The sequence below is a fragment of the Triturus cristatus genome, chromosome 2_1 (genome assembly GCF_964204655.1).
Source record: "Triturus cristatus chromosome 2_1, aTriCri1.1, whole genome shotgun sequence".
NCBI classification, from domain to species: domain Eukaryota; kingdom Metazoa; phylum Chordata; class Amphibia; order Caudata; family Salamandridae; genus Triturus; species Triturus cristatus.
Genome location: NC_140581.1, coordinates 137400024 through 137416893, shown reverse-complemented (window position 1 = coordinate 137416893; position 16870 = coordinate 137400024).

Genomic DNA, 16870 nt, shown 5'->3' with positions numbered 1-16870 from the left:
TTCCCCCCCCTTGGGACCCCCCCTACAGTCCATAGCATGTGTGTCACACCTGGACACAATGGCAGAAGTCACAGTTACAACAAAGGGACACAGTCTGTGGCAGTGGACACTGCACTCACCTGATAACCTGGCCGCCCATACAGCATGGGGTACCGTGGGAGGATTACATCCACCAAAGCCATGTTCTCCTCCAGGGTGAATGGCTGTGACCTCTCCACAGCCCTTGACATGGTTCCAGGGAATCAGTAGCAGCAGCTGGGTCGTGGAATACAGAGATGTGCAGGCAAGTGCTCCCTCATGGGACCTGGCTGCCTTATATCTGCCTTGCTGGCCCATCTCATGCACAGGGGTACAGAGTGATTGGTCACTCACATTTGCATCCTATGTTTCCTCCAATCCCTTCAAACCTAGCATTCTGTGGGTTCTCTTTCGGTTTCATTCTCCTGCATGATGTCAGCCCCACAAACACATTGCAACAAAGTAGAAGAATACCAACTGACTTCTGCTGTGCACCTTCCAGAACAATTTCGAAATTTGAACTTGGTCTCCATGACAACCAGCATGCATGTAGGCCTTAATACTTGTCCCTCATGTGTCCCCAATGTAATTTGGAGCGTCACACACAGGTACGGTGCGTTTCGGGGCCCTAGGGCACCCCAAATGCATTGCAACGGCCCGTACACGCGTGCCTACGTTCACTATCACTATGGGTGTTCTTGCGTATGCGTACTCATAGTGGTACGGGCCGTACACACGCATGTACGCTCACTATCACTACGAGTACGCATACGCGGGGAGACCCATGGTGATAGTGAGCGTACAAGCGTGTGTACGGCCCGTACCACTACGAGTACGCATACGCAAGAACACCCATAGTGGTAGGTCCGTACGCCCGCATGTACGCTCACTATCACTATGGGTGTCCTGGCGTATGCGTACTCGTAGTGGTACGGGCCGTACACACGCATGTACGCTCACTATCACCATGGGTCTCCCCGCGTATGCGTACTCGTAGTGACAGTGAGCGTACATGTGTGTGTACGGCCCGTACCACTACGAGTACGCATACGCCAGGACACCCATAGTGGTAGGTCCGTACGCCCGCATGTACGCTCACCATCACTACGAGTGCGCATACGCGGGGAGACCCATGGTGATAGTGAGCGTACATGCGTGTGTACGGCCCGTACCACTACGAGTACGCATACGCCAGGACACCCATAGTGGTAGGTCCGTACGCCCGCATGTACGCTCACTATCACTATGGGTGTCCTGGCGTATGCGTACTCGTAGTGGTACGGACCGTACAAATGCCTGTACGCTCGCCATCACGATGGCTACACATACGGCAGCACTCCCATAGTGATATGGGAACGTACACAGGCCCTCTTCGCAGCAGTACAGTGCTTTTCACACATCACAGTGGTGACAGGCGGCACACAGGTAGGGATAGGGCGGACATAATTGTCCATGGATGGACATACTTGTCCATGGATGGACATACTTGTCCATGAATGGACATACTTGTCCATTAATTGACATCAAGGCATTGTCTGTGCATTACTACATGTGTGGGGCACAGGTGTGACGGCCTGTGATGTGCAACATTACTCCTGAGTGGAGAAGGCACCAGATGTATGATGAGATGTCTACAGATGTACTGTGTGATGGTGCAATGTGTGCCAGGCATGGCCTTGACTCCTTTGACATGTGTGCATGTCGTACTGCACACTTTGGGTGAGCGTCACTGGCATGGCACGGACACCAACACACGGAAGTGTCCCCTGATGCCCGGTACAGGGGTTATCACACCTGACTTGTCACTACCCACGGTGCACAATGTGACTATGTCATGTATGTGTGGGGGCTTCCCATCAGGTTGATGTTGGAGCACCCTCAAAAGCTGCAGCCGTTGCAGCAACCAACATGTGTCTGTGTGTAGATTGTCATTGCACACTGTTCTGCACACCATGCCACATGTGGTATCGGATGTGAGGTGCACATGTATGCATGGGACACGGAGTAGCGTGACAAGGACATGTCTGCATCCTCACAATGAATGTGTGGTGAGTCATGACATGTGCACCCTCATGGCAAGGTGTGTAGGCTGTCCTAGTGTAATGTCATGTGACCTGTGGCTCTAGTGTTCCGCTACCAGTCTCTGCAATCGGCATCCTACTTCTGCTGATGTGTGGGCGTATGTCACTCCTGTCTTGTGTCTGGCTGTTCACTTGCACTGGGACACAGCTATTCCCATGGCATGGCATGGGGAGGTTCTCAATCTCCGTGTGTAGCTGGGTCTTGGTAGGAGTGTCACCTTGCATCCATACATGTCCTGGGCATGTAGCACATACCTGACTCCCTATGTAGCATATGTGTGTTGACAGATTAACATGTGCTCAGTACATATGAATTGTTGTCGTAGTGCACTCACTCTTCCTTGTCACTTCCAAATTACTGCAGAGCGCCGCCTCTTGCCCAACCAATTCCGGACTTGGCTGCCATGCGGGAGAATGACAGCATCCGGCTCTACCGCTTCACCCAACCGTTGATTCTGGAGCTGACGGCGAGACTGGCACCACAACTGCAACCGCAGTACAGGTATCCTACGGCACTGACATGCCAGCTGAAGGTAATGGCTGCCCTACATTTTCTTGCCACGGGTACCTTTCAATATACCATAGCTCATGTTGGTGGCATGTCCCAGAGCATGTTCTGCCGTTTGCTGCATGATTTCTTAGAGGCCATGTTGATTCACCTGGATGACTTCATCAAGTTCCCAACCCCTGAACAGTTGACTGCGGTCAAGCGTGGATTCTATGCCCTGGGAGGGATGCCCCATGTCATTGGGTCCATAGATGGGACACATGTAGCTTTGGTACCACCACACGCACGGGAGGAAGCGTACCGCAATCGGAAGCACTACCACTCCATCAATGCCCTTGTGGTGTGTCAGTCCAACATGGTTATTTCACATGTCTGTGCTCGTTTTCCAGGATCAGCACACGATGCCTACATCATGAGGCGTAGCAGGATGCCTGAAATGATGATGCAGCTGCGCAACGAACGAGCATGTGTTGTTGGTGGGTACAGTCTGTCTGTCCTGTATTTTGCATAGCCTACCAGCACGACCGCTTCACCACTTCTAACGATGTCCATGTGCTTCCCATGTAGGGGACGCTGGCTATCCCAACATGCCTTGGCTGCTGACACCTCTCCGCAACCCCATCACGCCGGCCCAGCTCCACTACAACACCGCCCATGGCCAGACAAGGCGAGTGATAGAGAGGACGTTTGGCCTGCTGAAGAGCCGATTCAGGTGCCTACACAAGACCGGTGGCGCACTCCCATATGCCCCGGCGAAGGTCTGCAAGATCTTCATGGTCTGCTGCATGCTGCACAACATGGCAGTTGAAAGAGCTGTGCCACTCATCCTGGATCAACATGACGAGGACCATCCACCCGTGGAGGACGAAGGGCTTGGCAATGGGGCTAGTGATGTGGAGGATGTGGAGCCGCAAGAGGACATCCGGACTCGGCTCATACGCAACTTCTTTGCTTAGTGGTGAGTACCAGTGTCTGAGTGTGCACGCATTGGTCCCCGTGTGGCATGTGTTGTGATGTGTGTGTCCACCTGCATGTATGACACGTGAGTCAGAGGTGTGTGTGGGTGTGTCACTGGAGTGATGGTGGCAGTGATGGTTGTATTTCCCCAGTCATAATTGTGACCTAGCATGTTGTCATCCATACATGTGTCGAGTAAATGCACATGCAAGTGGCTGTGCTTGTTGTGGGTGACTTCTTGTGTGTCTCTCTTCCCCAGGTACTTGCGCATGCCGTCTGCTGCTTGCATTGTTGTGGCACTGCTATTCCTCATGGACATGACATCGTGGGCTGACTCAGCATTACAGGCACGGACACGTTTGGAAGTCTCCATAGGGTAAGGGATGCATCTGGGGTGTATTGGGTGTGGCAGTTGTTCACGATGTATGCACACTGCCCCTGTCGATGTTTGGTTCCTCTGCAGCCATGTAGCATCACCATGGGACACGACATGCAGCTGTGTACACCTGAATAGATGGTCTGCCTGGTTGACAGTCATCAGTGATGGGATAGGGGATTGTGATGATGGCATCAATTTGTGTGACACTGCCCTCGGACACATACGGTTAGCATTGGCTTGACATGGTGTGGGACTTCCACATCAGCGGATCTATGGTGTATGGCAGTCTCTCCGTGAGCAGCTGTGGGTGTTTAGCTGTTAGCCGACGCTTGTGTGCCAGTTCCATGGCGAACACGCATTTGTGCTGCAGAAGGGGGGTGCCAGTGTTGGACCCACATGTTACTCCACATGATGTGTTCATGTGTACTTCAAGTTGCCTCTGCAATCCCGAAAACATGACTAATTAAGGTGTCCCTATGCCTCCAAGGTGCCTCTTCTCAGTCAATGCTGGTGTGTTGCCACGGTGCATCCAGCATGTCTGGCATGGTATTCCCTGATTGTGGCTATGTGTCAATGTGTCGAGTAGCAAGATGCATGCTGTGTGTGTGGGCTGAGACTGTGTATTGGCCATGATGTCCATGACTGTGTGGGTATTGTGACATGTGCCATCCCCATGCATCCAACGTTGTCCAGGACCCCATTCTCTGCATCCACCGGACTCAAGCTTGCAGGACATGGTTCTGCCACCTGTCTACACATACCTGGGTGCCCCCCAGGACACTGGACTGGATCCCTGACCTCTGCGCATGACTGTTGCTGTACTCAATGTGTCTGTCAGCACGGTTGTTCGGCCACCCCCTCAGCTGGTTGGGCCCATCACGGGTGTGTATGGTGCTCCATGTCTGTCTTGCCTAATACACTGTGACCCATGTGTCCTGTGCCCGACTCAGGCCCCAGGGTGTGGATGGTTGAAGACAAAAGATGACTCAGGCATGTTTAGACTTTACAAGACACATGTTAGGTAATAATGCAACCAGCAGGCATCTACTCTTCATAGTGTGATTTATTATTGGGGGGGGGGGGACAAAGTGAGGGGCTTTCCGGGAGTTTGGAATCCAAAGTTCAGTAGGGGAGTTGGTGTCCTTGCCATTTGAAATCCTCAGAGTCCATGCCACAGTATTTGTCAACATTGGTCAGCCAGTGACCAGCAGGGCCATGTGGCAGAGAATGTCTCTTGATGCTGTGATGCTGTTGGTCCAGTGGGCCAGGTGCCAGGCCAGGTGTCCTGGGAGATGGTGATGTAGCGCCGACCCTCACGGTCCTTTCCGTGGACGACACGGCCTCCTGCGGGGACCCTCAGCAGCAGGCCGTGACGACGTCTGGGATGCTCCATCGGATGTTTCCTCCTCCTCCTCCTGATCCCTCCCTGTGGGTGTTGATGTTCTCCGCCTTCTGGCACAGGGAGGGTCGGCCATGTTGTCGGCCATCCGACGGAGTGTATCGTGAATCCCCTGGAACGCCGTCACTTGCTCAGCCTGTCTGTCCTCCATCCTCCGTTGGTGTCGCAGTAGACAGGCAGGTAGCTCCGCATGTTGCTGGGCCTGCTGGGTCTTGATCCCCTCTAGGACAGACACAACCTGGGCCAGGCCCGTGGTGTCCTGCCGGTATGTGTCCAGGAGGTTACGGACATGGGAAAATACCGGTTCCCCAGCCAACTGGTCAGGCTCACGCCTCCGCCGTCCTCCACTCCCACCACCCCTGCCCACTTGCACCTGGCCTGCCTTTGTGGGTACATCGGGTCTCCGGGACCCCTGAGGGGTGGCATTGGCGTTGTCGCCTGCCTCCTCCTGGGTGCCCGGGACACCGTGTCCCTCCTGGCCATTCTGGCTGCATTGTGGTGTTGGGGCAGGGATCCTGGGTGTCTCCTGGGATGTGGCAGGAGTGGGGGTGGTGGTTGGCACAGTTGTACCTGACGCAGGTGCTGCAGGTGGTTGGACACCAGAGGGGCCAGGTCGGTCGGGCTCGTCCACAGAGTGGTGAGAGTGGTCGCTGCCGGTGGGATCGGGCTCCCACAGATCCGGGTCCTGTGAGTCTTCCCCCCCAGTGTTGGGGGGTGAACCACGACGTTGACCTGTGTGTGAGAGAGACAATGTTAATTTTGGTCCATGCAACATCCATGTTTCATCAGTTTCAAAGTTGGGACATTTCCTCTTGGCATTGGGATCTGTCTTGCATTCCACTCACAGTGCACTTGTGCATGGGTGTGTGTCCCTTGGGCACCACTTTGGCCCCTTTAACTATGTGTGGCACGGTCTTCCTTGCTGCGTCAAGTGTGACTGCAGTCAGCAGTGGAGTGGGCAGGTGTGGCGAGCCATGCATTGGCGCCTTCCGTGTAGCACTGTACATGTGCACATGGAGTGGATCCACACACTTATATGGTCCAGGTAGCTGTCGTTGTGCTCGTGAACAGGTTGTGACATGGCCCTGTGTTTTGCCATGGGGAAGAGGGGGGTTCTGGGACTGGCCACCCTTGTCTACATGCACGCAGTCTACCTGCTGACGAGCAGACATTCGCACACGCCACACGGCTGATTTGCTCTCCCTGTGTCTCGCTCCCTCTCTGTCCCCCTCTTACTCCCTCTGTGTCCCCCTCTCCCTCCATCTGTGTCAGCCTCCTCCCTCTGTCCGTCTCCCTGTGTCTCCCTCCCTCTCTGTTACCCTCTCCCTCCCTCTCTGTCCCCCTCTCCCTCCCTCTGTGTGTCAGCCTCCTCCCTCTGTCCGTCTCCCTCCCTCTCTGTCCCCCTCTCCCTCCCTCTGTGTCCCCCTCTCCCTCCCTCTGTGTGTCAGCCTCCTCCCTCTGTCCGTCTCCCTGTGTCTCCGTCCCTCTCTGTCCCCCTCTCCCTCCCTCTGTGTGTCACCCTCTGTCACCTCAGCCCAGCTTCCTGGGCACACACTGTTAGCAGATCTTTGAGTGGCCCTTGGCTTGTTGATGTGAGTTTGTTTCTGATCTCCAGGCACCCATTGGGTGTGATGTGTGTCTGTGCGCTGCTGCTGTGGTGGTGTGTGCTGCCACTCTTTCACAATGTTGGCTGTTCATTAGCTGCTGTCATGTGCAACACAGTGCCTTCACCCCCATGTGTTGATGCAAGGCGTCCGCCATTTGCTGGCAAGTCATTCCTGTGTTGGGACACACTGTTTGTCTGGCTGTGACCTAGGCCATATGGGCAGAGGGCATTGTTGTCTGCTTCGGAGTTGCACTATGTGATTTTTGGGGCCCAGCCTCCCGCCATCCGGGTTACCGTGTCATGTGTTGGTGTCTTCTGTGGCCTGTGACTTGACATTGTCCAGCTGGGTGCATGTGGCATGGTGGCAGCAGTGGCATGTGCGTGCTCATGGAGTGTGGTTGAGTCATGCGATGGCTTGGGGTGGTTGCGTGCCTGTTAGTGATTTTGGTTGTGGATGCCGTTCCCCCCATGTGAGGTGCGTTGTTTGTGTACTCACCCGGGTCTCGGAGTCCTTCTAATCCTTCGACTGCCTCCACCGGCAGTATGGCCATCACCCTCTCCTCCCAGGGCTGGTAGTGTACGGGTCTGCGGGAGGGCCCTCCTCCGGTGGCGTTGGCCTGGTCGTGTTCCTCCTGCCTCTTGGCTCGGACCCTCCTCCGCAGATCGTACCACCTGTTCTGGCATTCCTGCCTGGTCCTTCTGGTGTCCCCAACAGCATTCACAGCATCGATGATGGTCTGCCACATGGCTGTTTTTGCTACCATGCTGGTGTTTCTGACCAATGTTCCAAAGAGCTGTGGCTCGACTCTGAGGATTTCATCAACAAGAACCTCCAACTCTCGGTTACTGAACTTTGGATTCTTGGTAGTGGGCATGGTGAGGGGTGTGGGTGTGGATGGTGGAGGGGGGTGGATGGTGGGGGGGTGTGTGGATGGTTGTGGGTGTGTGGGTGTGGTTGTGCAGGTGTGTGTGTGTGTGAATGTGATGAGGGTGTGTTTGTGAAGGTGGTTGTGTGGAGATGTGCAAGTGTAAGGTGTGGTGAAGCTTGTAGTAAGGTGCTGTAAGTTGTCTGTGGTGTCTGGCAGCAGTGAGTCTGTTGCAAAGGCTCATGGTTTGTGTCTGTGGGCCCTTTTTATTGGTCCATTGGTGGGTGTGGCTGTGTTTGAAGTTTGGGTGGGTGTGTTATAAGGAGTGGTGGTGTTTAGGGCCTCTGTTTGTTTTTGGCAGTTGCAGGTCAGTGTATGTGTTTTTTTTAGTGTTTGTTGGCCATGTTTAGTGGCTTTGTGCCATTCGAATAGTGTATTCTTGTGTTGTTTTGTTTTGTCCTGGTTGTGTACGTGCGTTTTGAGAGTGTGTACGGTGTGTAGATGGGCCATTTGGTTGTACGGTGCTGTCCTTGTGTGTGGCTTGGCACGACTCGTACATGCGGTTGTGATGTTGGGGCATGGGGTGCGCTCCGTACTTAGTAGGTTGTGGTGGGGGTGCGACTCGAACGTACTGGGGTGTGGGTACACGGTGGTACGACACGTACAGGGGTGCGGGTACGACTCGAACGTACTGGGGTGTACTTAGACGGTGGTACGACACATACAGGGGTGGGGGTATGACTCGAACGCACTGGGGTGTGGGTAGACAGTGGTACGACACGTACAGGGGTGGGGGTACGACTCGAACATACTGGGGTGTACTTAGACGGTGGTACGACACGTACAGGGGTGGGGGTACGACTCAAACGTACTGGGGTGTGGGTAGACGGTGGTACGACACGTACAGGGGTTGGGGTACGACTCGAACGTACTGGGGTGTACTTAGACGGTGGTATGACACGTACAGGGGTGGGGGTACGACTCGAACGTACTGGGGTGTGGGTACACGGTGGTACGACACGTACAGGGGTGGGGGTACGACTCGAACGTACTGGGGTGTGGGTACACGGTGGTACGACACGTACAGGGGTGGGGGTACGACTCGAACGTACTTGGGTGTGGGTACACGGTGGTACGACATGTACAGGGGTGGGGGTACGACTCGAACGTACTGGGGTGTGGGTACACGGTGGTACGACACGTACAGGGGTGGGGGTATGACTCGAACGTACTGGGGTGTGGGTACACGGTGGTACGACACGTACAGGGGTGGGGGTATGACTCGAACGTACTGGGGTGTGGGTACACGGTGGTATGACACGTACAGGGGTGGGGGTACGACTCGAACGTACTGGGGTGTGGGTAGACGGTGGTACGACACGTACAGGGGTGGGGGTACGACTCGAACGTACTGGGGTGTACTTAGACGGTGGTACGACATGTACAGGGGTGGGGGTACGACTCGAATGTACTGGGGTGTGGGTACACGGTGGTACGACACGTACAGGGGTGGGGGTACGACTCGAACGTACTGGGGTGTAGGTACACGGGGGTATGACACGTACAGGGGTGGGGGTATGACTCGAACGTAGTGGGGTGTAGGTACACGGGGGTATGACACGTAGAGGGGTGGGGGTACGACTCGATCGTACTGGGGTGTACATACACGGGTGGGGGTTCGACACGTACACGGGTGTACATACAGGGGGGGTGTACATTAACGGGGAGTACGACTCGAACGTATGGATGCTGGGGGGAGTGTTTGGCGCGTATGCGGGCACATATCTCCATGGTTGCAATGGGAGTTCGGTGCGGACGGTGTTTTTACCATACGGTTGTGAGTTCGGACGCACGGGTGGGATCGTGATTCCTCGGTCGGACTTGACTTTTCACGTTTGTACGGTAAATCGTCCGAGGACGTGTCGGACACATTTTCCGACCCGAGGACGTGTGGGGAATGATTCCGACTGCGGTTCGTATGGACTTTTTACCATGCGAATCGTGATTGCCAGTTCGTACGGAACTTGTACGATTCGTACGGTAAAAAGACCGGATACGAGTCGCACGGGGATTTTTTCTACCGGATCGTAATCGGCACCTCTGTGTGTGGTGACTTCCTCTTCCCCTTGTAATCAGGATCTGCTGGGTTGGTGGGGAAGAGGCCAAGGTCAGAGAGGAAGAGCTTCTGGGGAGATGGGGTTGCAGGTGATGCAAGGGAAGGGGGCTGGAAGGGAGAGGTCTCGGAGGACTGCGGAGTGGTTGTGGATGACTGTGTGTGTGTCTGCAAACCAGCCCCTGTAAGTGTGTTATCAGTCCCCTGCACTTGCTTGTGTGCACATCTAGTCCTTGGATTGGGTGATTGTGTGCTTGGGACAGGTAGGCTGCTGGGAATCGTGGGTGGTGCAGGAGTAGGAGGGGTGCGGGACTGTTGGAGGAGGAACACTGCTGTCGTCAGGGAGGAGGCCATAGACTGATTGGTCCTCTGTAGGGCAGACATGCCAGAGGAAATGCCCTCCATGAATGACACCAGTTGTGTCAACAGATCTGTGTGTGCATGGAGGACCTTCAACATCGACGTCTGCCACACATGGATCTGTCTAAGTAAGTCCACAGACTCCTCACTCAGGGCAGCAGGGGACACAGGGGCAGGGGGTGTGGTGCCTGGCACAAAGGAGACATGCTCACGAACACAGGAGCCTACAGGCACCTCTGGGATGGTCGCCGATGGGAGGATGGTGGTGGTGGTGTCGGTGGAGGGGACAGTCTCACTAGCTGGGGTTTGGTGGCTGCTGACACCCGCCTCCAGTAAACAGACATAATATCGAATTCAAAATATCGATAGGACAGAATATCGAGTTTTTAATATAGAATGGACAGAATATCGAATTGCCAAAATATAGTGGTGAAGAATATCGAAAATCAGGTAAGAAATAAAATATCGATTTAAATAATATACAAGTAAGTAATATCGACAGTCATAATATAGTTGTTAAAAATATCGATTTTTTTATAGTGTTTTAAGTGTTAGTATATGTGTTAAAAGTATGTATAAATTTTGGAATGTATGTTTGAATATTTTTAAAGTAATGAATTGTATGTTATTTAATTTTTGGGTAATTTAATTCCGTAGCGGGTTGTGGGTTTATAGGGGATTAGGGTGGGAAGTGATTTAATTATAGTACATTAAATAATAATTTTTAGGAATTATTAATTATTTTTAATTTAATTTTGCGTTTTACTTCTGTAGCGGGTTGTGGGTTTATAGGGGAATAGGGTGGGAAGTAATTTAATTGTTATTAGGTAATTATTAATTGGTATTGAAAATTAATTGGTTGTTGATTAATTATTAATTGGTAAATAATTAGTATTAATTGGTAATTAATTAGTATTAATTGTTTAATTGATAATTATGTTAATTGTATTAATTTATTATTTTTAGCGGGTTGTGGGTTTATAGGGGAATATGGTGGGAATTAATTTAATTGTAAATAATTAATTATTGAAATAATTTTTGTATATTGCTTATTAATTTATTCCTAATTAATTATTAATTGGTATTACATTTATTTATTAATTTTTGGTATTGAAAATTAATTGGTTGTTAATTAATTATTAATAGGTTATTAATAAAAAAACATTGGTATTTATAATAAATTAATTATTAAATATTGTGTGATTGATAATTAATTATAATATTTTTATTTGGTATTAATAATTTATTTATTTTTAATACAACATTAAATTATTATTTTCCCTACTATTGCACTCACTGGAGTGGGAATAGTAATTGTTACCCCTACGCTATCCAACGCTTTCCCTACTATTGCACTCACTGGAGTGGGAATAATAATTTTTACCCCTACGGCATCCAACGCTTACCCTAGAGTTGCACTCACTGGAGTGGGAATAGTAAATTTTACCCTCCCGCTATCCAACGCTTTCCCTACTGTTGCACTCTCTGGAGTGGGAATAGTTATTTTTACCCCTACGCTATCCAACGCTTTCCCTACTGTTGCACTCTTTGGAGTGGGAATAGTAATTGTTACCCCTACGCTATCCAACGCTTTCCCTACTGTTGCACTCTTTGGAGTGGGAATAGTAATTTTTACGCTCCCGCTATCCAACGCTTTCCCTACTGTTGCACTCTCTGGAGTGGGAATAGTAATTTTTACCCCTACGCTATCCAACGCTTACCCTACAGTTGCACTCACTGGAGTGGGAATAGTATTTTTTACCCCTACGCTATCCAACTCTTTCCCTACTGTTGCACTCTTTGGAGTGGGAATAGTAATTTTTACCCTCCCGCTATCCAACGCTTTCCCTACTGTTGCACTCTCTGGAGTGGGAATAGTAATTTTTACCCCTACGCTATCCAACGCTTACCCTACAGTTGCACTCAATGGAGTGGGAATAGTAATTTTTACCCCTACGCTATCCAACACTTTCCCTACTGTTGCACTCTTTCGAGTGGGAATAGTAATTTTTACCCTTACGCTATCCAACGCTTTCCCTACTGTTGCACTCTCTGGAGAGGGAATAGTAATTTTTACCCCTACGCTATCCAACACTTTCCCTACTGATGCACTCTTTGGAGTGGGAATAGTAATTTTTACCCCTACGCCATCTTACGTTTTTTCTACTGTTGCACTCACTGGAGTGGGAATAGTAAATTTTACCCTCCCGCTATCCAACGCTTTCCCTACTGTTGCACTCTCTGGAGTGGGAATAGTAATTTTTACCCCTACGCTATCCAACGCTTTCCCTACTGTTGCACTCTTTGGAGTGGGAATAGTAATTTTTACCCTCCCGCTATCCAACGCTTTCCCTACTGTTGCACTCTCTGGAGTGGGAATAATAATTTTTACCCCTACGGTATCCAACGCTTACCCTAGAGTTGCACTCACTGGAGTGGGAATAGTAAATTTTACCCTCCTGCTATCCAACGCTTAGCCTACTGTTGCACTCTCTGGAGTGGCAATAGTAATTTTTACCCCTACGCTATTCAACGCTTTCCCTACTGTTGCACTCTTTGGAGTGGGAATAGTAATTTTTACCCTTACGCTATCCAACGCTTTCCCTACTGTTGCACTCTTTGGAGTGGGAATAGTAATTTTTACCCTCCCGCTATCCAACGCTTTCCCTACTGTTGCACTCTCTGGAGTGGGAATAGTAATTTTTACCCCTACGCTATCCAACGCTCACCCTACAGTTGCACTCACTGGAGTGGGAATAGTAATTTTTACCCCTACGCTATCCAACTCTTTCCCTACTGTTGCACTCTTTGGAGTGGGAATAGTAATTTTTACCCCTACGCTATCCAACGCTTTCCCTACAGTTGCACTCTCTGGAGTGGGAATAGTAATTTTTACCCCTACGCTATCCAACGCTTTCCCTACTGTTGCACTCTTTGGAGTGGGAATAGTAATTTTTACTCCTACGCCATCTTACGTTTTCCCTACTGTTGCACTCACTGGAGTGGGAATAGTAAATTTTACCCTCCCGCTATCCAACGCTTTCCCTACTGTTGCACTCTCTGGAGTGGGAATAGTAATTTTTACCCCTACACTATCCAACGCTTTCCCTACTGTTGCACTCTTTGGAGTGGGAATAGTAATTTTTACCCTCCCGCTATCCAACGCTTTACCTACTGTTGCACTCTCTGGAGAGGGAATAGTAATTTTTACCCCTACGCTATCCAACGCTTACCCTACAGTTGCACTCACTGGAGTGGGAATAGTAATTTTTACCCCTACGCTATCCAACTCTTTCCCTACTGTTGCACTCTTTGGAGTGGGAATAGTAATTTTTACCCCTACGATATCCAACGCTTTCCCTACGGTTGCACTCTCTGGAGTGGGAATAGTAGTTTTTACCCCTATGCTTTCCAACGCTTTCCCTACTGTTGCACTCTTTTGAGTGGGAATAGTAATTTTTACCCCTACGCCATCTTACGTTTTCCCTACTGTTGCACTCACTGGAGTGGGAATAGTAAATGTTACCCTCCCGCTATCCAACGCTTTCCCTACTGATGCACTCTCTGGAGTGGGAATAGTAATTTTTACCCCTACGCTATCCAACGCTTTCCCTACTGTTGCACTCTTTGGAATGGGAATAGTAATTTCTACCCCTACGCTATCCAACGCTTTCCCTACTGTTGCACTCTTTGGAGTGGGAATAGTAAGTTTTACCCTCCCGCTATCCAACGCTTTCCCTACTGTTGCACTCTCTGGAGTGGGAATAGTAATTTTTACCCCTACGCTATCCAACGCTTACTCTACAGTTGCACTCACTGGAGTGGGAATAGTAATTTTTACCCCTACGCTATCCAACTCTTTCCCTACTGTTACACTCTTTGGAGTGGGAATAGTAATTTTTACCCCTAAGCTATCCAACGCTTTCCCTACTGTTGCACTCTCTGGAGTGGGAATAGTAATTTTTACCCCTACGCTATCCAACGCTTACCCTACTGTTGCACTCTCTGGAGTGGGAATAGTAATTTTTACCCCTACACTATCCAACGCTTACCCTACAGTTGCACTCACTGGAGTGGGAATAGTAATTTTTACCCCTACGCTATCCAACTCTTTCCCTACTGTTGCACTCTTTGGAGTGGGAATAGTAATTTTTACCCTGCCGCTATCCAATGCTTTCCCTACTGTTGCACTCTCTGGAGTGGGAATAGTAATTTTTACCCCTACGCTATCAAACGCTTACCCTACAGTTGCACTCACTGAAGTGGGAATAGTAATTTTTACCCCTACGCTATCCAACGCTTTCCCTACTGTTGCACTCTTTGGAGTGGGAATAGTAATTTTTATCCTCCCGCTATCCAATGCTTTCCCTACTGTTGCACTCTCTGGAGTGGGAATAGTAATTTTTACCCCTACGCTATCCAACGCTTACCCTACTGTTGCACTCTCTGGAGTGGGAATAGTAATTTTTACCCCTACACTATCCAACGCTTACCCTACAGTTGCACTCACTGGAGTGGGAATAGTAATTTTTACCCCTACGCTATCCAACTCTTTCCCTACTGTTGCACTCTTTGGAGTGGGAATAGTAATTTTTACCCCTACGCTATCCAACGCTTTCCCTACTGTTGCACTCTCTGGAGAGGGAATAGTAATTTTTACCCCTACGCTATCCAACGCTTTCCCTACTGTTGCACTCTTTGGAGTGGGAATAGTAATTTTTACCCCTACGCCATTTTACGTTTTCCCTACTGTTGCACTCACTGGAGTGGGAATAGTAAATTTCACCCTCCCGCTATCCAACGCTTTCCCTACTGTTGCACTCTCTGGAGTGGGAATAGTAATTTTTACCCCTACGCTATCCAACGCTTTCCCTACTGTTGCACTCTCTGGAGTGGGAATAGTCATTTTTAGCCCTACTCTATCCAACGCTTTCCCTACTGTTGCACTCTTTTGAGTAGGAATAGTAATTTTTACCCCTACGCTATCCAACGCTTTCCCTACTGTTGCACTCTTTGGAGTGGGAATAGTAATTTTTACCCTCCCGCTATCCAACGCTTTCGCTACTGTTGCACTCTCTGGAGTGGGAATAGTAATTTTTACCTCTACGCTATCCAACGCTTAACCTACAGTTGCACTCACTGGAGTGGGAATAGTAATTTTTACCCCTACGCCATCTTACGTTTTCCCTACTGTTGCACTCACTGGAGTGGGAATAGTACATTTTACCTTCCCGCTATCCAACGCTTTCCCTACTGTTGCACTCTCTGGAGTGGGAATGGTAATTTTTACCCCTACGCTATCCAACGCTTTCCCTACTGTTGCACTCTTTGGAGTGGGAATAGTAATTTTTACCCCTACGCTATCCTACGCTTTCCCTACTGTTGCACTCTTTGGAGTGGGAATAGTAATTTTTACCCTCCCGCTATCCAACGCTTTCCCTACTGTTGCACTCTCTGGAGTGGGAATAGTAATTTTTACCCCTACGCTATCCAACGCTTACCCTACAGTTGCACTCACTGGAGTGGGAATAGTAATTTTTAACCCTACGCTCTCCAACTCTTTCCCTACTGTTGCACTCTGTGGAGTGGGAATAGTAATTTTTACCCCTACGCTATCCAACGCTTTCCCTACTGTTGCACTCTCTGGAGTGGGAATAGTAATTTTTACCCCTACGCTATCCAACGCTTTCCCTACTGTTGCACTCTTTGGAGTGGGAATCGTAATTTTTACCCCTACGCTATCCAATGCTTTCCCTACTGTTGCACTCTTTGGAGTGGGAATAGTAATTTTTACCCTGCCGCTATCCAATGCTTTCCCTACTGTTGCACTCTCTTCAGTGGGAATAGTAATTTTTACCCCTACAATATCCAACGCTTACCCTACAGTTGCACTCACTGGAGTGGGAATAGTAATTTTTACCCCTACGCTATCCAACGCTTTCCCTACTGTTGCACTCTTTGGAGTGGGAATTGTAATTTTTACCTTCCCGCTATCCAATGCTTTCCCTACTGTTGCACTCTCTGGAGTGGGAATAGTAATTTTTACCCCTACGCTATCCAACGCTTTCCCTACTGTTGCACTCTCTGGAGTGGGAATAGTAATTTTTACCCCTACGCTATCCAACTCTTTCCCTACTATTGCACTCTTTGGAGTGGGAATAGTAATTTTTACCCCTACGCTATCCAACGCTTTCCCTACTGTTGCTCTCTCTGGAGTGGGAATAGTAATGTTTACCCCTACGCTATCCAACGCTTTCCCTACTGTTGCACTCTTTGGAGTGGGAATAGTAATTTTTACCCCTACGCCATCTTATGTTTTCCCTACTGTTGCACTCACTGGAGTGGGAATAGTAAATTTTACCCTCCCGCTATCCAACGCTTTCCCTACTGTTGCACTCTCTGGAGTGGGAATAGTAGTTTTTACCCCTACGCTATCCAACGCTTTCCCTACTGTTGCACTCTTTGGAGTGGGAATAGTAAGTATTTACCCCTACGCTATCCAACGCTTTCCCTACTGTTGCACTCTTTGGAGTGGGAATAGTAATTTTTACCCTCCCACTATCCAACGCTTTCCCTACTGTTG